Raw genomic sequence first — 26937 nt, 5'->3', positions numbered from 1 at the left:
TTTATCTTGGCAGTGATTACGTGTAAGTATAAAAGAAATACTTAAAATGCAATAAAATGAGCATATCTGTTTCACAAGACTAATGTTTCTTGCTAATCATAGAGAACCTAGGATAAAATGCATAATGTTGATCATTGGAACTGAGGAAAGCTTAACAATTATACTATATTGGATAGGTGAAATCTAGGAGTTTCTGTATACCCAGAGTCCTTTCCTAAGGGGTCCTACCTGTAGCCTCTTGCTAAGGATACCAACTCTAGCTAGATACATATAGATGGCCATGTTCTATATTGCATGACTTTACCATCTTGACCACATCTCAGAACATTTGACCTAAAGCATTCAGGTAGCGTGAAGGCTGACAGATTTAACGACCTAATACAAGTGTTTTATCTAACTGATCATAGTGACATAGTGGACTGATCAGATGCTCTTTCTTAGGAAATTTTTAATTTGAAATAGAGAGTATTATTTGATAGGAGCAAACACCAACTGCTTAACCAGAAAAAGAGGCAGACAAAAATGACATGGGCCGGGCGCTGTGGCTCACGCTTGTAATCCCAGCACTTTGGGAGGCTGAGGCCGGCGGATCACGAGGTCAGGGGATCGAGACCACAGTGAAACCCCGTCTCTACTAAAAATACAAAAAATTAGCCGGGCTTGGTGGCGGGCGCCTGTAGTCCCAGCTACTCGGAGAGGCTGAGGCGGGAGAATGGCGTGAACCCGGGAGGCGGAGCTTGTAGTGACCCAAGATCGCGCCACTGCACTCCAGCCTGGGTGACAAAGTGAGACTCCGTCTCAAAAAAAAAAAAAAAAAAATGACATGAGTCAGTAGAAGCCATGAATAAGCAAGAGTGACAAGTAAGTATGAGCTAAGTCATGAACTTTTTTACAAGTGTGTGTGTGTGTGTTTGTGTGTGTGTGTGTGTGTATGTTGGTAGGGGTGGGGGTAGATACATATATTTAAATTGTATCTGTGGGGGAAGAGGATGGTCAACAAATTGCTGCCAAGGGGATAAAGAACTAATTACATCATTACTTATCTATTGGGTTCTGAACAACTTGAAATTACAACTTGAAATTCTCCATCTGTGTTCCTATACTTTTCATGAGACCTGGTTAAACTACTTTCCATGAGTTCCCATAAGGCCTAGCCACAAAACATACCTTTGTTCCTTATTTTCATGTGAAACCTTACAATAACTGTTCCCAGTTACCCCTCTCACATGCACATCTACACACAGATACTTGAGACAACTTTATTGAGTCTCTATTCTTTGTGGTCAAAGGATCCTAATTTATACAGCTGTTCTATGAGTTCAGTGTCTATTATTTTAGCTCTGTAACCAAGGCAAGGACTGATGAACAATAGCAGTTTTGTGGCCACCCAAGAATATATTGACCTTGAATAGGAAAAAGTAACGTATATAATCCTAATTGTTTAAGAGAGGTGATGCATTACAGGGAGGGCTCAGAGAAAGATGGCTAACACTAATAGCACACGTTGGCATTGAGGAGACTACGTGGAAATGTGCATTTAGCAAAATAGCTTCAGAACAACATTTTTTCTTTCTCCCCTATTAGATTTTGAGTTCCTGAAGCACTCATCTTGGTGTGCCTCACCAATTCCCAGGAGAGGGCTCTGTATATAATAGGTGAAACACTATTGAGTACATAATGTGGCCCAGCTATGGTTCTGTCTTAAGGTTTAGCAGCAGCTTTGAACTGCCTGGTAAAAATATTTTTTCAGGCAGACTAAACTGAACTGAAGAGAGAGATACAAGTTAGAGACAAGAGTCGGATTTCCAGAAATTTCTGGGAGAGATAGATATAGACAGTGTAGAACAGCCAAGAAACTATGGGAGGAATTTCAAGGAACCAGATAATATATGCATAATGTTGGTCATCAGAACTAAGGAAAGCTGAACTATTATACTATATTAGATAGGCCATTCACATTTAGGGGACTAAGGACAAGAACATACTGTTATCTAGAACATCAGAACATCTGCAGAGCACAGAACAGCATAGCATTTGGCCAGAAAGCATGACATAGAGTATGGGATAGAGGAGGAGAATTGGCAAAAAATAAATTCTAGATTCTGATTTTTAAAATGACAGAACAAAAATTACAGCATTATTTTCCTTCTCCCTTACAAATTATCCAACTGCACTGGGAGAGCAACATGGTAGAAACATGAACCCTATCTTCAAAGAAAGATATATGCACAACTCCAGACTACAAAATGTGATGAAGAATGATAAATGCAGTTAAAAATGCCCACGGCTGCAGATCTCACACAAAGCTGGCAGAACTTTCTAGGGGGCAAAACCAATAATGCCCAGTTTATGGGATAGGATTTGTGTACTAGCAGCAGGAGCTTTCTTGGCCTTCCTAGGGTATAAAGAAGAAGCGGGGGTGCTGGGCACGGTGACTCACGCCTGTAATCCCAGCACTTTGGGAGGCTGAGGCGAGCGGATCACCTGAGGGCAGGAGCTCGAAACCCTGTCTCTACTAAAAATACAAAAAAACAAAAGAAAAAATTTAGCTGGGCGTGGTGGCAGGCACCTGTAATCCCAGCTACTTGGGAGGCTGAGGCAGGAGGATTGCTTGAACCTGGGAGGTGGAGGTTGCAGTGAGCTGAGATTGAGCCATTGCATTCCAGTCTGGGTGACAGAGTGAGAATCTGTCTCAAAAAAAAAAAAAAAGAAGAAGAAGGGTAATAGACTCAATGAGGAATCACACAGACAAGATGGAAAACATGGGAAACACAAAGAAAAAAGTAGAGATTATATCTTTACTATCAGACAAGATTGAATTTAGTGGAAAAGCTTTAAATAAGGCAATGAGGAATAATTCAAAGCAACAGTATAGCATTAAACCATCCATAAAGCAGAAACTACAGAAAATATAAAGAATAATAGTTACATAGTAGTGATAAGAATGTTTATTCACTTCTCTTAGTTCATAAGAGATCAAGTGGACAACAACTAAGAGAAAGAAAACCCAAATAAAATAATGAATGAAGTCAGTATTTGAGATTTGTCAAGCTTTGTATCCTGAAAACTAAGAATATCAAATAAAACATTCACAAAAATAGACCATAAAGAAAATTTCAAAGAATTTCAAAAGGCAAAGTAAATATATACAGCATTCTGTGATCTCATTGCAATAAGAGTAGAACTTAGGAAAAAGAATATCATCACCTGGACATTTTAAATTTCCTACTAAAATAATTCTTAGATCAGAAGAAACCAAACAAGTTATAGAAAATCTAAAAAGCATAATGAAAACACTACATATCAGAAATTGTGAGATGGAGCTAAAGTAGAGTTCAGAGGCACTTATCTTAATGAAGAAAGAAAATAACTCCATTAAATATCTAACTCAAAGTTAGAAAAATTATCAATAAACATAAAAAAGCAGAAGGGAATAAAAGTTATAAATTAGACAAAAATTGATCAGCTAAATAAAAGAGCTGATTTTTTAAAAATATGATATTAAGTTTATAAAATCAAAAAGTAGACAGGAAAGAGCATAAACCAAGAAATAATGGGGAAATGATAAAAATAGAAAAGAAGAGAATCCTAAGAAAATATTTTGTTCAATCCTGTGCAAATTAATTTGAGAACCTAGAAGAAATGGATGATTTTCTAGGAAAATTGAAAAAATAAATACTAACTTTAGATAACTAGAAAATCTAAACTATTAGCACAGAATAACTTTCTTTTTTTTTTCTTTTGATATTGGAAGTCCTTTATTTTGTCATGTGAAACCATGTAACAGCTGCCTAACCACAATGTAGATGCCAATAGGAGATGGCTCAGAAATAGCACTAGTGACTCAAATAGTGACCATTATGATAAAAGGAATAAAGTTTTGACTGATTTATAGCAGTTTTAAAATGCATTTTATATTGAGTAGTTATTTCATGTTTTCTCAAAAGAATTATTATGTTAAACCAAAAATAAACTAGGTATATAGTTTGTTCACATAACAAATCTACATTCAAAGACATGCTTACAAATTTTCCACTTAGTCCATTTTTCTGTTCTTAGCATTACTACAAATGCCTCCTTCTGTCATCATGTTGAATTCTTCAGCATCTTCTATATCATTTCCAGGGGCATCTCTGGGAAGTAGTGATGCCTGTCTTCCCTCAGAAGCACTGATAACCCCAATATACCCACAGTACACACATTTTCCCTCTCCTGAGGTGTGCTACTTTTTGGCACAACAGAAAAAACTCATTACTAGGATTTGAAAACCTAAATTCTGGGCCTGGTTAGGTCATAAACTACAGAACCATAGATCATATATTCTCCCCAGGAGCCTGTTTCTCCACTGCATAAATAATTCATATTTGCTTGGCCCTTTGTAGTCCTTTACTGTTTCATTTATTTTCATGATAACCCTTAAATTTAAGTAAGGTAGCAGTATGCTCATTTTATAGAAGAAATTCAGTCTCAAAGAGGATACACAGTCTCCCAAAGATCCCACAATAGTAATATATTAGGCAGAGCTAAACTCACACAATTTCACTCAAGATCCTAGTGCTGGTACATGGTGTGCTCATAAGTTTGCTAAAATGGATGAAGCAGCAGTTTCTCAGGTCCCTTCCAATGATCCTGTTCTCTGCTTCTACTTGATGTTTTTTCTCTCTTCTCTCAACTAGCATTAACATCCAAAACTATATATAATCACTAAATTTCATTTACCATCGTTTTCTTATTTAATTATTCTTTAAATTTTTCTATTTCCATGTTAAATCCAGAGAAATGTTACTTTTTCGAAAGTTTCTACTGCTGCCTGCCTCTCTGAAGGCCATGGGACTTACCTATTTGTTTGTCAAAGCAGAAATTCCCAACATTTTGTAAACACCACTAATTACTTTTTATAACTGTAAAAACAATTATTCCATACTTAAAACCAGTTCAAAATAAAATAAATCCTCGATACTTCTTACTCCCTGGAGTAGTAATTTTAATTAGATTCTACTGATTCGTAATTTTTTCCTGTGTGCCTTTATTTGGGAAATACTGTTAGTCTACCTCACTATCAAGTCTCTTTCCCTAACAAGAAAATGTCACAGTCTTAAGAGTCAGGAAAGCTTTTACTTTCTCTATCACATATGAAGAATTAACTAAACACCTAAACTGGACAGTAAAACTTAAATGAGGGATTCAGGATATTTCCCAAGGGGCCATATGACCAATTTAAAAGTTGGTATGATGTGCCTAAAATAACACGCTCTTTTACTTATAATAAAGGTACAGATGTACTGATTAGTCATGCTGACATGTACATATAAAATATGTCTATGCCAAATTAAAAGAAAACAAAATACATTCTATGGCAATCCTGAAAAGTCAGGGAGGTCAATAAATATTAAGAGTATGCTCTCACAATTAGCATTAAACACATGGTAATTAACATAATTTAATATGTGAAAAATGAGAAAATATACAGGATGAGAAGTACACATAGGAAATTGTTGTGATTTTCTTCATTTTGATTGTATTGCTTTCTTGTCTTCAGGAGGGAAGATTTCGACTTCTGAATTTGCATCTTTCTGTTCTAAATGGTATTCTTGGGCTATTTTCTCAGCAGTTCATGTTTCTGGATAAAGTTTATGATTATTGAGAAGTGTCGATGCTTCTACAATGGAAATTTTGCCTTTGGGAATGATCTTAATATTTATCATATTAAAGTGATGGCCAAAAGGCAATCTGAATTCTTTCAGCTCTTGACATGTTTCAGCAGCTTTTACCTGCACGGAAGACACAGGATCATTGGAATCAACATACACATCTTTTAGAAATGACAGCAGCTTGTCATCTTTATGAGCAATCTCTCCCTTAATTTCTGAATAGAAACTAATCTGCTCTTGCAGGAGGCTGTTGGTAGAGGGGTGCCTGGGATTGGGAGGGGGCTTCATCTTGTTGATCTCCCATTCCGCTCAGTTCTCTAGGTTGAAATTCCTGATCCTGCGAGTCACTGCAGCCCCCATCTCCTCATAACATGATGCCCTCAGGTTTACGCCACACGTGGGAACACCAGTGCAGGAAACCTCCGGGGTACCCTAGAATAACTTTCTTCTACTGAGGCCTTGGTGATTTAACAGGGGAATTCTGCCAAATCTTTCAGGAATAAATCAACTCAGTCTTCCCAAATACATATGCTTTAATAAATGTGGGTATCTCTGGAAGGACACATGAGAAACTAGTAAACAGTTATTATTCCCAGGGAACAGAACTGGGGCTGAGTGACATTATTAGAAAGAAGTCTTGTTTTTTCCTGTATATCTTTTATAGCTTTTGTATTTTGTACCATTTGCATATGGTACTCATCCAAGTATGAGGAATTTAGAACATCTTTGTTTTACATTTGAACAAGTTGACAACACTATTTGGCTTTTGTTATTATGTTTACCTTAAGTTTTCAGTAAATGTAGTAGGCGTAATTTCTTAAATACCTCCCTTCCCCAAAGATGTCCCATCGTAATTCCTGGAATCATGATGAATATGATGCTCTATTACTGATTCTGTGATTATGTTTTGCCATATGGCACAGTTGACCTTAAAATAGGAAATTCAAGCCTACATTATCTGAGTGGGCCTAATCGAATCATATGAGCCTTGAAAGCAGAGAGCTTTCTTTGGCTAATGGCAGGAGGGAAAGTCAAAGAGATTGGAAGTATGAGAAGGACTCAGTGTGCAATAGCTGCTTTGAAAGTGGAGGAGACCACTTGAGAAAGAAGGCAAGTAGTTTTGAGGAGCTGAGGACAGCTCCCAGCTGACAGCTAGCAAGGGAACTGGCCAAATCCTTGCAACCTCAAGGAACTACTAGCTCTGTCAAAAACCTGAAAGAGGTTGAGAGTGGATTCTTCCCCAGTCTCCAGATGAGAGTCCAGCCCAACAGGCATCTTGATTTCAGCTTTGTGATACCCTGAGCAGAGCCCACTTGGGACTCCTGACCTACAGGGATGTGAGATAATAAATGGATATTGTTTTCAGCTGCTAAATATGTTATATATAGGAGTAGAAACTAATAGAGCAAAATTACGTTCTAAAACTTTAATACATGTGGGCTTTCAGAGGCTTTAGAGATTGGAGCCATATTCCCTCCAGTCTGGGTGTGATGGGTAGTGCCAAAGCAGCTGCAGAGCCGGTGGAACAGTGTCATGTGTCAGCCAGAGGCTGCATCGTTTCCATTGGTGCCATAAGTAGAATATGCTCTGCTGTCTTTTCATTACTTTCTCCAATTGTGCAGAGAATGAATTTTTTATACCTGTCTCAGTCTTTCCCTCTTTCAGATTATAGTCTTAGAAGCAATTTTTTTTAGCATTTCTGTTTTAAATAATCTTGTATTTTCAATGAAGAAGTTGCCATTTCTTTCTTTTTTTTTTTGAGACAGGGCCTTGCTCTGTCGCCCATGCTGGAGTACAATCACCGCTTACTGCAACCTTGACCTTCCAGGCTCAAGCAATCTTCCCATCTCAGTCTCCTGAGTAGCTTGGCTGCAGACACGCACCACCATGCACAGCTTTTTTTTTTTTTTTAATTTTTTTTGATAGAGACAGAGTCTCTCTGTGGTTGCCCAGGCTGGTCTCGAACTCTTGGGCTCTAGCAGTCCTCCCACCTCAGCTTCCCAAAGTGTTGGGATTACAATGTGTGCCACCACACCTGGCCTTTTCTTTGGATGTCTTAGGAAATTATCTCCTACCTTTCTAAAAATTCCTGGGTTTATGTGACCTGGATTTAAATGGCCATGAGAGAAATTTCTGATATGATAGTGCAATCAAGTAACACTGGAATTCTTTGACTACTTTAGTTTTTCTAGAGTTTCACTTAAATTAACCCAATTTTGTTCCATTGGCAGTTTTATCCAAGACTGAATAAAGGTAGTTTACCTTTTAAGTTGCTATACACTAGAACTTACCTTTCAATTAATTCTTTTAATTTAACAGTGTGGAAAGCTATCATTTACTTTTTATTTAATTGATAGTACTTTTGTAAACTTTTACCTGGAAAAAGTAACTTTGAGAACCACAGAGAAGAAACATATTGGTTAAGTTCTCTGAAGAGTGTCGGAGGATTCAAGAGTGTGGGGAATTGCTTCTGTGATTCCCATCACTTCACATTCTGAGTAGAAAAGCACACAACAGAAATGCTGCAAGTCAGCATCAGGAGTCCATAGCATCCATCATCAAGTGCAATAAGACTGTGACTCTCTGTTACTGAGTTGTGATGCTTTTTCTTTTTGCCAGTAAGTTACGTGGTCCAGTTTTTTCTTTCTTAGATGACTTCAGGGACTTGTTGTAAGCCTGCTGAGGTCAAGGAATGCTTCTGCCTTATGTGCAGTGTATTATAAAAAGATTTATCTGTGATAAAAGTGGAACCCGGCTGGGCATGGTGGCTCACACCTGTAATCCCAGCAATTTGGGAGGCTGAGGTGGGCTGATCACTTGAGGCCAGGAGTTCGAGACCAGCCTGGCCAACATAGTGAAACCCCATCGCTACTAAAAATACAAAAAAATTAGCTGGGCGTGTTGGCGTGGGCCTGTAATCCCAGCTACTCAGGAGGCTGAGGCAAGAGAATCACTTGAACCCAGGAGACAGAGGCTGCAGTGAGCTGAGATCATGCAACTGCACTCCAGCCTGGGTGACAGAGCAAGATTTGGTCTCAAAAAAAAATAAAAACAAAAAAAAGTAGAACCCATGAAGAAAAATTTAAACAACTGATTTTAATGACTGTAAAGGAGTATCACTAGTAGAAAAATGTTTCTATATTGTTAGGATAATCAAGTTTCTTTAAAGATAATATTGATCATTTTTAGCAGAAGTTTGTTATTTATCTTTAGGAAATGAAATTAAATGTTTTGCTTTGTTTTGTTTTTAATGTTTCTAAAAGGAATGAAACTGTATTATTGCTGATTCTGTTGTGGATTGAGGCATTTAGAGTAGCAAAAATTATATTAATGCTCTGTGCCAAAACACGTAAAATGGCTTTATCACTGATTGGTGTCTCAATTATAAAAAGGTAATAATTTGCATAATATGATAAGAATGCCACTTGAAAGAAAGGAGGCTGGGTTGTTTTTTTTTTTTTAACATCCAGTAAAACATGATTGACATTATCTAGTCAAATTATATACTGAGCTTTATTTTCTGTATAAACCATATTTTACAGATATTATTTTAAAAGAAATTGAAATCTTCTGGGCTTAGGTTTCAGAGTTATATATAACTCATAAGTGAACTGTGTGAGGTAAGTTCCTTAAACCTAGGTCTCATTTCAAAGGCTAGCTTTGGGCTGGTTGCAGTGGCTCACGCCTGTAATCCCAACACTTTGGGAGGCTGAGGCAGGCGGATCACGAGGTCAGGAGATCAAGACTATCCTGGCTAACACGGTGAAACCCTGTCTCTACTAAAAATACAAAAAATTAGCCAGGCATGGTGGCGCACACCTGTAGTCCCAGCTACTCGGGAGGCTGAGACAGGAGAATTGCTTGAACCTGGGAGGTGGAGGTTGCGGTGAGCTGAGATGGCGCCACTGCACTCCAGCCTGGGTGACAGAGTGCGACTCCACTCCATCTCAAAAAAACAAAAAAACCAAAAAGGCTAGCTTTGTTCCAAAGCCCAAACCTGGCTCTGGTAGACTATTTTCTAAGCTATCTCTTGATGAGCTTTGCTAAAGGAAAGGGAAGTATGGTACAGATCACCTCAAAGTCATGTTTGGCTCTCTCTGCATTTGGGGTTTTCCTCTGGCATGTTTATATTCTGAATAATGCTTCTCCTAGGCTAAATACAGTTTGGACCCTCCATCTTACAACAGATGTGACAGAGGAATGCTTATGGTCAGTAATGATGTACAGTCCACAGAGATAAAGAAATTGGTGGGAATGAGACTTTGAGAAGTATAATGAATGTCAGATTGCAGGCTGCCCATAGTACATCCAGCATCAGCACACTGTAGTTTGCCTTAACTAATTTGGGCCTCTGCAGCTTTGGGACAGTATTACAAATAGGTGGTATAATAAGCTTAAATAACAGATTTCCATCACTTAAATATGAAAATCTCAGATTTGTCACAGTAATAATATTGACCTCATGTTTTTGTTTTTGTTTTTTGTTCATTGACTTCACGAATGAATAGTTTGGCAGGAAAGCAGGTAATACACTTCCAGGCCTTATATTACATAGGTGTTGAGGCTAGAGAATGTCACAGAGGCATGCCCTTATTCATAAAACACTAGGGGAAATGCTTTACTATGTTTTATTAAGCGAAGACCTTTCATTGTAAAGGTGAGATTATTCCTTTAGAAACCATATAAATTACTGAAGGGAATTATGAGCAAGAATATATTTTGGGTTCATAGATGCCAAATGCCCATCTCACTGGATGATTGTTATTCTAAGTATTTTCCATTACCTAGTTTCAGCTCAGGAAATCAATTAGACCCTTAAGGGCCTAAGCAAGCAGGAAATGAGTGATAGATTTATAGATTCCACCAGTGAATTTGAAAAAAAAACTTTTACCTTTTAAATTATAACTGCAATAGACTCAATATAAATGCTTTTTTTTTTTTTTTTTTTGAGACGTTGTCTCACTCTGTCACCCAGGCTGGAGCGCAGTGATCTTGGCTCACTGTAACCTCTGCCTCCAGGATTCAAGTGATTCTCTTGCCTCAGCCTCCTGAGTAGCTGGGATTACAGGCGCGTACCACCGCATCTGGCTAGTTTTTGTATTTTTAGTAGAGACAGGGTTTCGCCATGTTGGCCAGGCTGGTCTCGAACTCCTGACCTCAACTGATCCACCCGCCTCGGCTTCCCAAAGTGCTGGGATTACAGGAGTGAGCCACCACACCCAGCCCATAAATGCCTTTTTTAATGCTCCCTCTTTCTTTCCTATGTAAACCCTTTTCAAGTTATATTTTCCCTATGATATTCTCAATAAAGAACAAATTACATAAAATCAGGAACCTGATTTTATATTAAGTGTAGGAAGTCAAATTACCATTGAGCATAGGTCATATATTCTAGTAGTAGAGACCAATCTATTTTCTGCCTTGTTCTGGAGGGTCATAGCAAATCTGAACCAGGCAGCCAGGTAGACCACTCTGATGGCCCCATTCAAGCTTAGAGCTTCTCCAGTCTGAAAGACACTGGAGGAAGCTTCTTCCCACCTTATTTAGCTCCAAGAGTTCAGTTGTGCTCTGTGGAACACTAGGAATAACTGTATCCTAGATATAAACCAAGGGCAAGACATGGTTTTAGTTTCCATGAGGGCCTTTGCTTAAGAGTCAGAAGGGCTGCTACACATCTTAATTTTGCCACTGAATAGCTATGTGATACCAGGCCTTTGACATAAGCAGTTAAGTTAGAGGACTCCAGAGGGCCTGTCCAGCTCTTACATAAGTCTAAATTCCACCTGTCATTTCATAGGATCCTTAAGTAAGCATTCCACTTCTATGGGCCTTATTTTCTGCCCCTATTAAACAAAGACATGGCTCTTGAGAGCCTGTTTAAAGCAGGTTTTTGAAAAGAAAGTCTCAAGTCAAAGAAATTTTGAAATGGATTTAGATTAAAAGGTATTTTTGTGTGTGTGGAGAATGTGGGATTAACTCACTTATTTTCATTATGTATAGAAATTTCAGTTTTTTACTATAGACTATTTATAGAAATATGAGTTCTTGAGTTTTTCATTCTGCTACCCCAGATGTGTAGCACTCTGCTTTGTACATAGGAAGCACTTAGCAACTTGTGTGTTCTCTTGAATTTAACTGAAGTCCCACTTGAAAAGGTAAAGTTATATAAACTACTTTTTAGTATTTGAAGTTTCTTTAAGCCTATTTTTAATGATGGCTTGGTGTTCATGCAATGACTTATTTTTGTTTGTACTGGCAGAGCGTAGCTTTTTCAGTTGGCCAGTTAAAATGGAAAGACAAGCTGGACGCAGTGGCTCACGCCTGTAATCCCAGCACTTTGGGAGGCCAAGGCGAGTGAATCACAAGGTCAGGAGTTCAAGACCAGCCTGGCCAAGATGGTGAAACCCCATCTCTACTAAAACTACAAAAAATTAGCCGGGCGTGGTGGTGGGCGCCTGTAGTCCCAGCTACTCGGGAGGCTGAGGCAGAGAATTGCTTGAACCCAGGAGGCGGAGGTTGCAGTGAACCGAGATCGTGCCACTGCACTCCAGCCTGGGTGACAGAACAAGACTCCCTCTCAAAAAAAAAAAAAAAGAAAAGAAAGACAACTTGTGCTCTTATTTTTAAAATATTATATACTTCTAGCCCCATACAAATATTCTCAGATTAGACTAACCAATTACACATTGGAATACCTGGACAGTTTTAAAATACAACTTAAACTGAACAGAAGCATCCAAAGGTCAACCACTGTTTTACTGGACATACCTTTTACTTTGCTATTTTATGTATTTTACATTAAAGTTAGACCTTTGAGGCCGGGTGCAGTGGCTCACACCTGTAATCCCAGCACTTTGGGAGGCTGAGGTGGGCAGATCACCTGAGGACAGGAGTTTGAAACCAGACTGGCCAACATGGAGAAACCCCATCTGTACTAAAAATACTAAAATTAGCCGGGCGTGCTGGTGCGCACCTGTAATCCCAGCTACTCAGGAGGCTGAAGCAGGAGAATCACTTGAACCTGGGAGGCGGAGGTTGCAGTGAGTCAAGATCACCCCACTGCATTCCAGCCTGGGAGACAGAGCAAGACTCCGTCTCCAAAAAAAAAAAAAAAAAAAAAAAAAAGTTAGACCTTTGGGTTTAAAAGCCCCAGGATAAACACATGAAAAAAACTTTCAAAATTTAAAAGTGTAAAATATGCTCAGTACACCCTTCTTCCCACCCAACCAAACAACATCTCAAGTTAAATCAAGTGGTATAAAATATCAACCTAGAATTCTACCACTGCCCCAGGGAAGTTCTGTCTGCCCACTGTCATCTGCTTTTACAGGTCTACACTAGAAACAACTTCCCTTGATAGGAAGTACTGACTTTGTTCAGAGCTGTAAAATTATACCCAGAACCTCCCTTGTTCTTGTTCTATATGAGTCCCAGGGCCTGAGAGCCGCCATTTATGATGCTTTGGTTTGTCACACCCTGCACACACCATTAGAGACATTTTTCTCTCTTGGCTTTGTATCTGCTTCCTTCTGTTGCTACCCTCTCCATTTCCTATTTTCCTAATTTTTAAAAGTGAAATTTATTTTTGCTTTTTCATTTGTCTAAGACTTAGGCTTTCATTTCCCCAGCTGTAAATCAGGCACTAGATAATAATCTCTAAAGCCAATTCCAATACTCTGTGAAGTCATTGTATCTTATATTTATGAGTAAATATAGTTATCATCTTTTTTATGATAAATTCATCAATAAACCATGGATTGGAATACATAAGAATCTGAAAACCCTTTATAACCCTCCTATCTCTGAAATTCACAGATACTGCTATATAGAACTGATTGATGAATTTCAATAATATCTACACCAACATATAATTAATAATGATATGTATTAATAATATTGATAACAATGAGACACCCACAGGTGACTTGTCAGTAACTGATTTGTGATTTCCTAATTTTAAGAGTGTGTGTATTCTTGTTGTAATCTGTGAGAGCAAGAACCTTCTCAAAATAAAAGAAAGTTTTTCACAGATACTAATTCAGTGACTCATTTACTGATAATTTTCAGTAGGGTCAGAAACAATATCAGATTGGTCTGAAATCATAAAAAATATTTTTAAGAGTCTAATAGTTAAAAGTTAATTTAGGGTGAAAAACAACTCCTCTCTATAATTGTATTTTATTTTATTGTTTTATTGTTTAATTATTTTATTGTGTATTTTTAGGCAGGGTCTCACTTTGTAACCCAGGCTGGGATGTAGTGGCACTCATTGCAGTCTTGACCTCCCAGGCTCAAATGATCCTCCTACCTCAGCTTCCCAAGTAGTTGGGATTACAGGCATGTGCCACCATGCCTGGCTAATTTTTTTTAAACTTTTTTGTAGAGATGGGGTCTTACTACGTTACTTATGCTGGTCTTGAACTCCTGGGCTCAAGTGATCCTCCTGCCCTTGGCTTCTCAAAGTATTGGAATTACAGGCATAAGCCACACACTAGACCAGTAATTTTAATATACTGTATATCCATGGTCCTCAACAGGGAGTGATTTTGCCTTGAGGGGACATTTAGCAATGTCTGGAAGATATTTTGGTTGCCATTACCTTGGGTTGTGAGATGCTACTGCTATCTGGTGTGCAGAGGCCAATGATTGTGCAAAGCATCTTTAAATGCACAGGATAGCTCCCCACAACAAAGAGTCAGCCATTCCAAAACACTAATAGTGCCAAGATTGAAAAACTCTTCCGTATGTGACTGTGTGACTCAACTGAGTTCTGTGATTTGGAGAGTCTTCTCATATTTAATTCTAGAGGTTGTGAAAATAAAATGAAGGTCATTATAATGTCATAGTTCAGCCATGTGTACCATTACCAACTGCTTGCTGACTCTTGGCCTTTTATCCTTACCTAGACTATTAGACCTTCACAATGGATTCTTAAGTCTGGCCTGAGACACTTATTATTACTACAGGAAAACAAAAAAGAAAGCAAAAGATCCTACTATCTGGTAATAAATGTCTCATCTGAGCAGGTTTAAAGATCAAATAATCTTTGAAAAATAACAATTCTGGCTATTATTAAAAAGTCAAAAAATAACAGATGCTGGTGAGGTTGTTGAGAAAAAGGAATATTTTACACTGTTGATGGGAGTGTAAATTAGTTCAACCATTGTGGAAAAGATAGTGTGGCGATTCCTCAAAGACCTAATGACAGAAATACCATTTGACCCAGCAATCCCTTTAGTGGTTATATACCAAAAGGAATATAAATCATTCTGTTATAAAGACACATGCATGCGTATATTCATTGCAACACTATTCACAATAGCAAAGACATGGAATCAGCTTAAATGCCCATCAGTGATAGACTGTTTAAAGAAAATGTGAGGCCGAGTGTGGTGGCTCATGCCTTTAATCCCAGCACTTTGGGAGGCCAAGACGGGTGGATCATGAGGTCAGGAGATCGAGACCATCCTGCCTAACACGGTGAAACGCCATCTCTACTAAAAATACAAAAAAAATTAGCCAGGCGTGGTGGCGGGTGCCTGTAGTCCCAGCTACTCGGGAGGCTGAGGCAGGAGAATGGCATGAACCCAGGAGGCAGAGGTTGCAGTGAGTGGAGATTGTGCTACTGCACTCCAGCCTGGGAGACAGAGCGAGACTCCATCTCAAAAAAAAAAAAAAAAGAAGAAAATGTGGTACATATATACCATGGAATGCTATACAGCCATAAAAAAGAATGAGATTGTGTCCTTTGCAGGGACATGGATGGAGCTGGAGGCCATTATCCTTAGCAAACTAATACCGAATACTGTGTGTTCTCACTTACAAGTGGGTGCTAAATGATGGTCACATAGAGGGGAACAACACACACTGGGGACTACCAGAGGGCAGAGGGTAGGAGGGAGAGGATCAGGAAAAATAACTGATGGATACTAAGCTTAATACCTGGGTGAGGAAATAATCTGTACAAAAAAACCCCATGGCACACGTTTGCCTGTGTAACAAACCTGCACATCCTACACATGTACCCCTGAACTTAAAAGTTAAAAAAAAAATTTGAAATAACAATTTTTATATAGCAGTATGCTTTAAAATGATGTCATGGACTGTTAAACTTCAGTAGACTTGACCAGTCATTTAGTCCAATGCTTTTTTTTTTTTTTTTCAAATAAAGTAAGAGCCTCACTGTCTAAGCTCACATGGTATATTGGTTGCAGGATTAATACAAGGAGGCATGATTACATGATCACAATCCAGACACAAGTCACCTCCTTCATGACAAAATTCATCACAAATGTAGGTTCTTTATGTGGTTCTTATATGGCCCTCACTAGCTTTTGCATCAAGGTTTGCTCAGTGTGGACTTTACGAAAATCAGGAAGGAGATGATTTAGTGAGTAAGGGGATTATAAATTGTATCCTGGCACCATTTACACAACTCGCAACACAATATTAAAAAATGACTAGGGAGACGGAGGTGGAAGGATATTTTATTTATATAAATCTTAGCCATGCCCAGTGGTACACACCTACTGTCCCAGGTACTTGGGAGGCTGAGGCAAGATAAGTTGAGGTTGCAGTGAGCTGTGATCATGCCACTACACTCCAATCTGGATAACAGAGCAAGACCCTGTTTAAAAAAAAATTAAAAATCAAATGATTTTTTAAAAATGAAGAAAAGGACAAGTAGAGAGGTAGGGTGGGGAATTTTCCCTTGAATCCTCAAAATAATGAAACTGTATATTCCACTTTTTATCTCCTTCCTTCACAACATTTGAAATTCCACAGTAATTTTCCCTTCGGTTATTTGCCTATTTCCTTTTTAATGGTTTCCATTGTTATACCCAGTAGATTAAACAACATTCTTCTTTACTTATTGAATTGATATAGTAAGATCTGCAAAAAAAAGTTATTCCAAAATGCTTATAGTAAAGAACAAAGTTTTTAGGGATCTAATAGTTTCTTTCCTTCCCAACCTTATTGAGATATAAATGACAAATAAAAATTATTTATATTTAAGGTGTATAACATGATGCATACATTGTGAAATAATTACCACAGTCAAGCTAATTAACACATCCAATACCCCATATAGTTAATGTGTGTGTGTGTGTGTGTATGTGTGTGGTGGGAACACTTATGATCTAGCAAATCTGCAACTCCCTTACCAAACTTCAATATACAGTAGAGTATCATTAACTTGTAGTCACCATACTGTATATTAGATCCTCAGAACTTTGTCATCTTATAACTGAAATTTGGGCCCTTTGAGCAACATCTCTCTGTCTATCTTATCCCCCGACAAGGAGCAACCACCATTCTACTCTCTGCTTCTGTGAGTTTGACATTTTTAGATTCCATCTGTAACTGAAGTCATATAATATTTGTCTTTCTGTGTCTGGCTTATTTCACTTAGCATAATGTCTTCCAGCTTCATCCATGTTGTCATGAAGGGCAAGATTTCCTTCTTTTTTATGACTGAATAATATTCTATTATGTATATCTATAAATGTAAATATATATACCACCTTTTTTGTATCCATTCATCCATCAACAGATGCTTAGGTTATTTCTATATCTTGGTCATTATGAATAATTCTGCAGCGAATGTAGGAGTGCAAATATCTCTTCGAGATACTATGCTGATTTCATTACCTTTGGTTACATACCCAGAAGTTGGATTGCTGCAGTAGTTCCATTTTTTATATTTGAAGATCCTCTGTACTATTCTTCATAGTAACTGGGCCGATTTACATTTCCACCAAAAGTGTATAAAGGTTCTCTTTTCTCCATATCCTCACTAACAATTGTTATCTCTTTTTTTTTAAATAATGGCCATCCTAACAGGTATCAGGTAATATTTCATGGTTTTGATTTGTATTTCCCTAATGATTAATGATGTTGAGCACCTTTTCATATACTTGCTGGCTGTATTTATGACTTCTTTGGGAAAATATCTATTCAGGTCCTTTGGCCATTTTTAAATTGGGTTATTTGGTGTTTTGCCGTTGAGTTATATGAATTCTTTAAATATTTTGGATATTAATCCCTCATGAGATATATAGTTTGGAAATATTTTCTTCCATTTTCTAGGTTGCATTTTCATTTTGTTGACTGTTTCCTTTGCTGTGCAGAGCTTTTTAGTTTGATGTAGTCCTACGTGTTTATTTTTGCTTTTATTGCCTGTGCTTGTGTCAAAAAATCATTGCCAAAATGAGTGTAAAGGAGTTTTTCCCTTAAGTTTTCTTCTAGGAGTTTTGTGATTTCAGGTCTTAAATTTAAGTCTTTAAATATTTCACGTTAATGTTTGTTATGGTATAAGATAAGGGTCCAGTTTCATTCTCTTGCATGTGGAGATCCAGTTTTTCCAGCACCGTTTATTGGAGGGACTATCCTTTCCCCATTGTGTATTCTCCTTGGTGCCCTTGTCAAAGAGAGATCTAGTAGTTTCTAAGCAGCATCATGAAGCTGTATCTTTACTGATTTCATGTTACAACAAAATTTTTTTAAGCACAAACCCAGGGGTGTGACATACCCTGAAACTGGTGATTTGAAAAACAGTACTGTTAGAGAAAGGGATCTATGGAGATCATTGTTAGTAGTAGTAATTGGGGCATTGGATCAGGATACCCCAGTTATCCTGATCCAATACCTTAATTATATAATTAAGTTTTTAAGTGTAGAAGTGGGTATAATGATCACTGTTTTGATAAAATTAAGATATTAATGTGTTAAAGTACCCATCTCATTTGGTGCTAGTAGAAAACGAAATGCATAAAAACTATTGCTAAAAGTCACTAAACCTCTCTTACAGCCTAATTAGCAAGTTAATGCTTTTTCCTTTTGGCTGTTCCCTAATTTTTCATTCAATTTATCTTTTCCTGAAAACCTGCTAATTTCATGCACTTTAGCCCTACGGAAGAGGACGTTGCTTAGCAACTGCCTAGATAACTAATAGACCTAGGTATCTAGTAAAGGCTTGAAGGATTTACTTATTTTAAATTTATATATTTGTGTATTAACCATCAAATCCAAGAGGAAGTTGTTTCACTTTGGTATTTCTTCGGATTTCTGCATTTTTATGATTAATTCTTTTCTTTTTTTTTAAATGGAGTCTTGCTGTGTCGCCCAGGTTGGAGTGCAGTAGCTCGATCTCGGCTCACTGCAACCTCTGCCACCTGGATTCAAGTGATTCTCCTGCCTCAGCTTCCCAAGTAGCTGGGACTACAGGCGCACCTACCATGCCTGGCAAATTTTTGTATTTTTAGTAGAGATGGGGTTTCACCATCTTGGCCAGGCTGATCTCGAACTCCTGACCTCAAATGATCCACCCACCTCGGCGTCCCAAAGTGCTGGGATTACAGGGGTGAGCCACTGTGCCTGGCCTGCATTTTTATAATTAATTTGTACGTGAGTTGTTTGTAGCAAAAAAAAAAAAAAGAAAGAAAAACAGTATATTTAACGGGAACTTCTTTTTTCTTCCTTCAACCTCTTAGTAGCATTGCTGTATTTGTCATTTACTTTAGTTAATCTTTTCTAACAGAATACCCTATCAATGATATTTGCTGAGTTAAGAAATGTTTTCTGGGCCGGGCACAGTGGCTCATGCCTGTAATCCCAGCACTTTTGGAGGCCGAGGCGGGCGGATCACGAGGTCAGGAGATCGAGACCATCCTGGCTAACATGGTGAAACCCCGTGTCTACTAAAAAGACAAAAAATTAGCCAGGCATGGTGGCGGACGCCTGTAGTCCCAGCTACTCGGGAGGCTGAGGCAGGAGAATGGTGTGAACCCGGGAGGCGGAGCTTGCAGTGAGCCGAGATCATGCCACTGCACTCCAGTCTGGGTGACAGAGCGAGACTCCGTCTTAAAAAAAAAAAAAAAAAGAAATGTTTTCTGGCCAGGCACGGTGGCTCACACCTGTAATCCCAGCACTTTAGGAGGCCAAGGCAGGCAGATCATGAGGTCAAGAGTTCGAGACCAGCCTGGCCAACATGGTGAAACCCTGTTGCTACTAAGAATACAAAAATTAGCCGGGAGTGGTGGTGTGTGCCTATAATCCTAGCTACTCGGGAGACTGAGGCAGGAGAATTGCTTGAACCCAGGAGGCAGAGGTTGCAGTGAGCCAAGATCGTGCCACTGCACTCCAGCCTTGGCAACAGAGCAAGACTCTGTCACAGAAAAAAAAAGTTTTCTAATTCACTGGATACAGAATTCTATAATATTTCTTTTTAATGGTAAGCTAATTATTTTAGAGGAAATACATTAAGGTTTTAGGAGAAGGAATTTAGAAATTAAATTGAAGTCGTTGCTATTACCTATACGTGATGGTTTTACTTTTGGTTGTTTGACCCAGAAGTATCTCAGAAGCGTCATCTGAGCTAAGGGTTTTCTAAGGTTTGAGGGTATGAGTAGTGCTGTCATTTTGCAATGTCCTGTCATACTTAATTTAGCCTTGGTGTGTTTACTTGTCTGAGGTTAAGTCTCCCCACTATGACATATAAAGCTGTATTATTATCCAAATCTCAGACCTATTTTCTTCACTCTTATATTAGTTCATTCTCACGCTGCTAATAAAGACATAACAGAGACTGGTTAATTTATAAAGGAAAGATGTTTAATTGACTCACAGTTCAGCATGGCTGGGGAGGCCTCAGGAAACTTACAATTACTGCAGAAGGGGAAGCAAACATGTTCTTCTTCACATGGTGGCAGGAAAGAGAAGAATGCAAGCAAAATGGGGAAAAGCCCCTTCTAAAACCATCAGTTCTCATGAGAATTCACTCACTATCACAAGAACAGCATGGGGGAACCACCCCCATGATCTGGTCACCTCCCATGAGGTCCCTCCCCCAACATATGGGAATTACAATTTGGATTACAATTCAATATGAGACTTTGTCTGGGGACACAGCCAAACCATATCAACTGTGTTTCTGTTCAACTGCCCTGAAGTAAAAACAAAATACCAGCAAATTTTCTTACTGCACCCTTTGCATTCTGTGGTGTTGAGACATTAAAGACCATTTGCATCAGGCTAGTGTGGTGGCTCACTCCTGTAATCTCAGCACTTTGGGAAGCCTGGGGAGAGGACCGCCAGAGCTCAAGGGTTTGAGACCAGCCCAGACAACATTGCCAAACCCTGTCTCTACAAAACCTACAAAAATTAGCTGGATGTGGTGGCACACACCTGTGGTCCCAGCTACTTGGGAGGCTGAGGTGGGAGGATCACCGAAGCCCGGGAAGTTTGAGGCTGCCGTAAGCCAAGAGATTGCACCACTGCACTCCAGCCTGGGTGACAGAGTGAGACCCTGTCTCAAAAAAAGTAAATAAATAAATAAAAGAAGACCACGTGCCACTTGCACAAAAATATTAGCGGTAAAAAGAACACATAGTTGGGCATGATGGCACATGCCTGTAATCCCAGCTACTTGGGAGGCTGAGGCAGGGGATTATTTGAACCCGGGAGGTGGAGGTTGCAGTGAGCCGAGATGGTGCCACTGCATTCCAGTGTGGGTGACATAACAAGACTCCCTCTCAAAAAAGAACACAGGCAACTTATATTAATAGTGTTAAGCGAGTCTACATTAAAGAGAAACTGTGCTTTCAAAGAGTTACTTTTGTCTCAGAATGAAGCTCCTTTGCAAAATGGCTGCTTTAGAATTCTATCTTGCAGAGAGGCTTTGCGCAAATTTATAGCATATTTTCTTTCACAGGCAAGAACTCCTAAGATATCGTTTTGTGTAATGATTAATTATCCTCTATAGATATCAGAGATTTTTTTTGTTTTAATGGAGTATCTTCAGTAAGACATTACCCTATCATAAAATAAAGTGTATTTAAAGCAATATTGCCAGGCACAGTAACTTGTGCCTGTGGTCCCACCCACTCGGGAGCTGCAGTGAGAAGATTGCTTAGCCCAGGAATTCAAGTCTGGCCTGGGCAACATAGCAAGAACCTGTAACTTTTTAAAAAAGGAAATATTAGATTATTAGTAGCTATAGTAACTATAAATAATAGAACATTTCATCTACAATTGACTAATATAGAGCTTATTTATAAACTGCAATTGGTAAGACTGTATGTATCATGTTCACATCTCGACTGTGCTCATATCTCATTTGCATTGTCAACCACTGTACAAAGAGAACAATGTAGGATAACTAGAGTGAAGTTTAAAGATTCATACTTAGTAAGTTATCTGATACAAAGACAATATCTGCCAAATAGTTTAGGACAAAAATGATTTTTAAGAGATATGTATGTTTGAGAGAGAGTGAAGGAGAGGAGGGGAGAGGGAGGGAGGGAGGGAGAGAGAGAGAGAGAGAGAGAGAGAGATATGCCAGCCTGCCAATATTCAAAGAGTTTAAACTTCAACCATAACATTTATTTTTTCTCCTTCTCTCATCTTTCCCTCTATATCTATCTATAGAAATATAAAAACATATTTTAGATTTAACATAAAAAATAAACTGTCATTCAAATGAATGAAATTAGAATGTTCTGGGCATTGCCACTGCCACCACTATGACAGCTGTTTTAGAATTATGAAAATCTTTTTATTATTTTATTTTAGACCATTAAGCAATTTACTATTGCTCTTAAAGCATACATAAAGCCAATTTTTACATCATGGAAGCCATCGCTGACAAGAATGTTGCCTCAATTCACATGATATTTTCTATTATAGCAGTCTGTTAATGTGTATTGCATTCATCAGTAACTTGAGGAGGAATTGATAAATTGCCTTCAGTCTTCTTTCTCCTCATATTTGCGAATGCCTTATATAATAAATACTACTACAGGCCAGGCATGGTGGCTCACACCTGTAATCCCAGCACTTTGGGAAGCTGAGGTGGGTGAATGGCTTGAGTTCGTAAATTCGAGACCAGCCTGGGCAACATGGTGAAACCCGTTCTCTACTAAAAATACAAAAAATTAGCCAGGCTTGGTAGTGCATGCCTGTAGTTCCAGCTACTTGGGAGACTGAGAGAGGAGGATTACCTGAGCCTGGAAGGTCGAGGCCACAGTGAGCTGTGATCGTGCCACTGCACTCCACCCTGGACAATAGTGAGACCCCTGTCTCAAAAAAAAAAATTTTTTTTTTTTTAATTTAAAAATTAGCTGGGAGTGGTGGCACTTGTAGTCCCAATTACTGTGGAAGCTGAGGTGGGAGGATCACTTGAACCCAGGAGGCTGGGGCTGCAGTGAGCTGTAAATGCATCACTGCACTCCAGCCTGGGCAACAGAGAGAAACCCTGTCTCAAAAATGATAGATAGCCAGCCATGGTGGCTCACGCCTGTAATCCCAGCATGTTGGGAGGCTGAGGCGGCCGGATCACGAGGTCAGGAGTTCAAGATCAGCCTGGCCAACATGGTGAAACCTTGTCTTTACTAAAAATACAAAAATTAGCCGGGTGTGGTGGTGTGCGCCTATAGTCCCAGCTGCTTGGGAAGCTGAGGCAGGAGAAATGCTTGAACCCGGGAGGTGGAGGTTGCAGTGGGCCGAGATCGCGCCAAAAAAAAAAAGATAGATAGATAGATACTGTTGGATGCAGTATAAGTTTTCAGCCCATATTTTTGTTATATAAGGATACAACATTAAGAGCAAAATACTAAGATAAGAGAAATATAGAGTCTACCATTAGAAATTTTAAAACTTCTATTTCAGGATTTCTAAATGGGCTATTCAAAAGCGAATTGAATCTCCTGTCTTTTCTCTTGCTTTCATTTGTGACAAACCTGATGTAGGTGGGAAAAAACCTGAGCCTTTGTAATCACATGTTTGGGTTTAATCATAACTCTCATTTAGTAGTAGTGTGACTTATTTATTTATTTGAGACAGAGTCTTGCTCTGTCACCCAGGCTGGACTGCAGTGACGTGATCTCAGCTCACTGCAACCTCCACCTCCTGAGTTCAAGCAATTCTCCTCCCTTAGCCTCCCAAGTAGCTGGGATTACAGGTGCATGCCACCAGGCTGACTAATTTTTGTATTTTTAGTAGAGATGGGGTTTCACCATGTTGTTCAGGCTGGTCTCAAACTCCTGATCTCAGGTGATCCTCCCGTCTCGGCCTCCCAAAGTGCTGGGATTACAGGCATGAGCCACTGAGCCCAGCCGAAGTAGTGTGACTTTAAATTGCTTAAACTCTTTTTTTTTGATGGAGTCTTGCTCCGTCGCCCAGGGTGGAGTGCAGTAGCACGATCTCTGCTCACCGCAGCCTCTGCCGCCTGGGGTTAAGCCTCAGCCTCCCGAGTAGCTAGGACTGTAGGCACCCACCACCATGACCAGCTAATTTTTTTTTGTATTTTTATTAGAGATGAGGTTTCACCATGTTGGCCAGGCTGGTCTCGAACTCCTGACCTCAGGCGATTCACCCACCTTAGCCTGCCAAAGTGCTGGGATTACAGGCATGATTTCCATGGCACCCAGCGTAAATTGCTTAAACTCTTAGAGCAAGTATCTCTTCTGTAAAATTGGGATAATTTGCTACAAAGTATTGTGTAAGACCTAAAAGAGATAATGAAATTATGGCTCCTCCCTAGCACAGTAGGTTTTAAATATGTGTTATTTCTCTCCCCCTTCCCCATTTACCTCTGATGGAAACTTAGTTGACATCTTTGAAGTGAAGTGGTTTCTTGGTCAGTTCTTAGTTTCTGAGTTAGCTGCTACTCTAAGCCATTGCACAGGGTATTTCTTTTGACTCAAGATAAAAATGAACTGTGGAAAACCTTATTGTAATATAGTTATGAAGAAGGATTATTTATTTTCACATGATAGCCCATAGTAATGGTGTTTTGTTGATCAGGTTACAATAGATTAATATCATTATATAACAAATGCTCTTTTTTCCCTGTTCTTCTCATAGTTGTTCAGTTTAATGAGAGGTAATTGATTAAATTCTGTTTGCATTGTAGTCAGGAAACCGGAGAGGGCAGCAAACTGTAGGAGATTGTGCCCCACCGCCCCACCCAGGCCTCGCTATCAAGACTTCACCTCCACTAACCTGTCTCAGTCATTTCTAACAGAAGGACTTCATGTAAATTACCAAATTACTCCCAAATAAATCAGCGTCCAGAAAGATTTAGTTGTTTATGGAAAATTGGTAGAGGATTGAAATTGTATGACACTGTTATTCATCTCTCCTGGACAAGGAAATACGAAAAAAAAAAAAAATGGAGGCATTGGTTGTGTTCTCGTATACTGAGAACCTCACTCCCTGCCCCATCTAAAGGTTACAATTCCATCTTCTCTTTAGTTTTCATCAAATAGTTTTGCCCCCTGTACATCATTTTTGTTAATATTGATAATAACAACCACATCAATCAAATGCTTTCCAGAGTCAGGTACCTCACTGCATTGTTACTATTTTCTCATTTTGTGGATGATAACATGGTTTGGCTCTGTGTCCCTGCCCAAATATCATCTCAAATTGTAATCCCCACATGTCCAGGGAGGGAGGTGAGTGGATCATGGGGGAGTGGATCATGGGAGGTGAGTGGAACAGCACTCACCATGCTGTTCTTGTGATCCTGAGTGAGTTCTCACAAGATCTGATGGTTTTATAAGCATCTGGCATTTCCCCTGCTTTCCCTTCTCTCTCCTGCCGCCATGTGAAGAAGGTCCTTGCTTCCCCTTCACCTTCCGCCATGATTGTAAGTTTCCCAAGGCCTCTCCAGCCATGTAGAACTGTGAGTCAATTAAAACTCTTTCCTTTATAAATTACCCAGTCTTGGGGTTTTTCTTCATAGCAGTGTGAAAATGGACTAATATAGATGAGAAAACCAAGGAGTGAGACAACGTATGTAATTTGCTCATGGTCACTGCTATAGACTGAATGTTTGTTTCCCCCCAAAATTCACATGTTGAAATACCCAAATGTGATGATATTAAGAGACGGGATCTTTGACTGGTGATTAGATCATGAGGGTTAAGTTCTCTTGAATGAGATTAGTGCCCTTATAAAAAAAACTCCAAGGAGACCCCTTCCTCATTCTACCATGTAAGGACACAGAGAGAAGACCTCTGCCTGTGACTAGAAAACACGCTCCCACCAGACACCAAATCTGCCAGCACCTTAATCTTCCACACTCCAGAAATGTGATAAATAAATTTCTGTTGTGTATAAGTTATCCAGTCTGTGGTATTTTATTCTAGTAGCAGCCCAAACAGACTAAGACAGTCACATAGCCAGTGAGTGGTAGAGCCCAGTATCAAACCAGGTTATTCTAAATTCTGGAGCCCACATTTCCTTTCTCTAATGGCATAAATGGAAGCTAGAAAGGCAGGAATTTAGTAATCTTCAATGACTGGCTTTGGCCTAATTTGTTGACCTGATATTTGCAAATTACCATAGGCTAATTTAAATCTGCCTTTGTAACTTCTGCTGTGTCCAGTATCAGTTTACCACTCTGGTCATTCTAAATTCATTTTTCCCTGTAAAAAATTATTTCACTTTGCCTATCTAAATTCAATCCATCTTTTCCATGAAGGCTTCCCCATCTGCAGAGGGACTTCATTCTATTACAGTCCTATATCACTAATTATTGTATTACATGACAGACATAGCTTTTTTTATAGTCTGTAACCTATGTATGTGTATGAAGGAGACATCAGTGTTTGAGAAACAGCAGTGTTTGGCACATGGCTAATTCTGGTATATGTTTGCCTACTTCCTTATCCTTTAGCTTGTACACTAGAAACAGACACACCTGTTTTTTAATCCTAGCAGCTCTATTTCTAGCTGTAGGTATCGAGTCAAATCACAAAACTTCTCCATATTTTAATGATCTACAAAAAAGGAATAATTATGGTATCTAGTTTATTGATTTACAGTGAAGATGAAATGAGATTTTGTGTTTAGGACGTAGTGAATACTTACTAAATATTAGCTGCCACTATTATAACTTCTTTTTTTTTTTTTTTTTTTGAGATGGAGTCTCGCTCTGTTGCCCAGGCTGGAGTGCAGTGGTGCAATCTTAGCTTACTGCAAGCTCCACCTCCCGGGCTCACGCCATTCTCCTGCCTCAGCCTCCTGAGTAGCTGGGACTACAGGCGCCTGCCACAATGCCTGGCTAATTTTTTTTATATTTTTAGTAGAGATGGGGTTTCACCGTGTTAGCCAGGATGGTCTCCATCTCCTGACCTCGTGATCCACCCACCTCAGCCTCCCAAAGTGCTGAGATTACAGGCATGAGCCACCACGCCCAGCCTATTATAACATTTTTAGTAAATATTCATTGTTATAGATTATTTGTATTACTAGATTACAAAATCTGTAATCTCCCTTA

General features: G+C 39.0%; 1 protein-coding gene and 1 pseudogene across 13 annotated transcripts in view; one reads left to right on the top strand and one right to left on the bottom strand.

Annotated features, from left to right (window-relative positions):
• The window catches only part of RABGAP1L (RAB GTPase activating protein 1 like), an 815258-nt gene that overhangs the window by 663389 nt on the left and 124932 nt on the right, over window positions 1-26937 (top strand). The window lies entirely within an intron of this gene.
• LOC101148113 (NADH dehydrogenase [ubiquinone] 1 alpha subcomplex assembly factor 4-like) lies at window positions 5508-6011 on the bottom strand (annotated as a pseudogene).

Source organism: Gorilla gorilla, chromosome 1, assembly GCF_029281585.2.
Source record: "Gorilla gorilla gorilla isolate KB3781 chromosome 1, NHGRI_mGorGor1-v2.1_pri, whole genome shotgun sequence".
Lineage (NCBI taxonomy): Eukaryota > Metazoa > Chordata > Mammalia > Primates > Hominidae > Gorilla > Gorilla gorilla.
The sequence above is the reverse complement of the archived record's forward strand: the minus strand, read 5'-3'. Positions and strand labels throughout refer to the sequence as shown.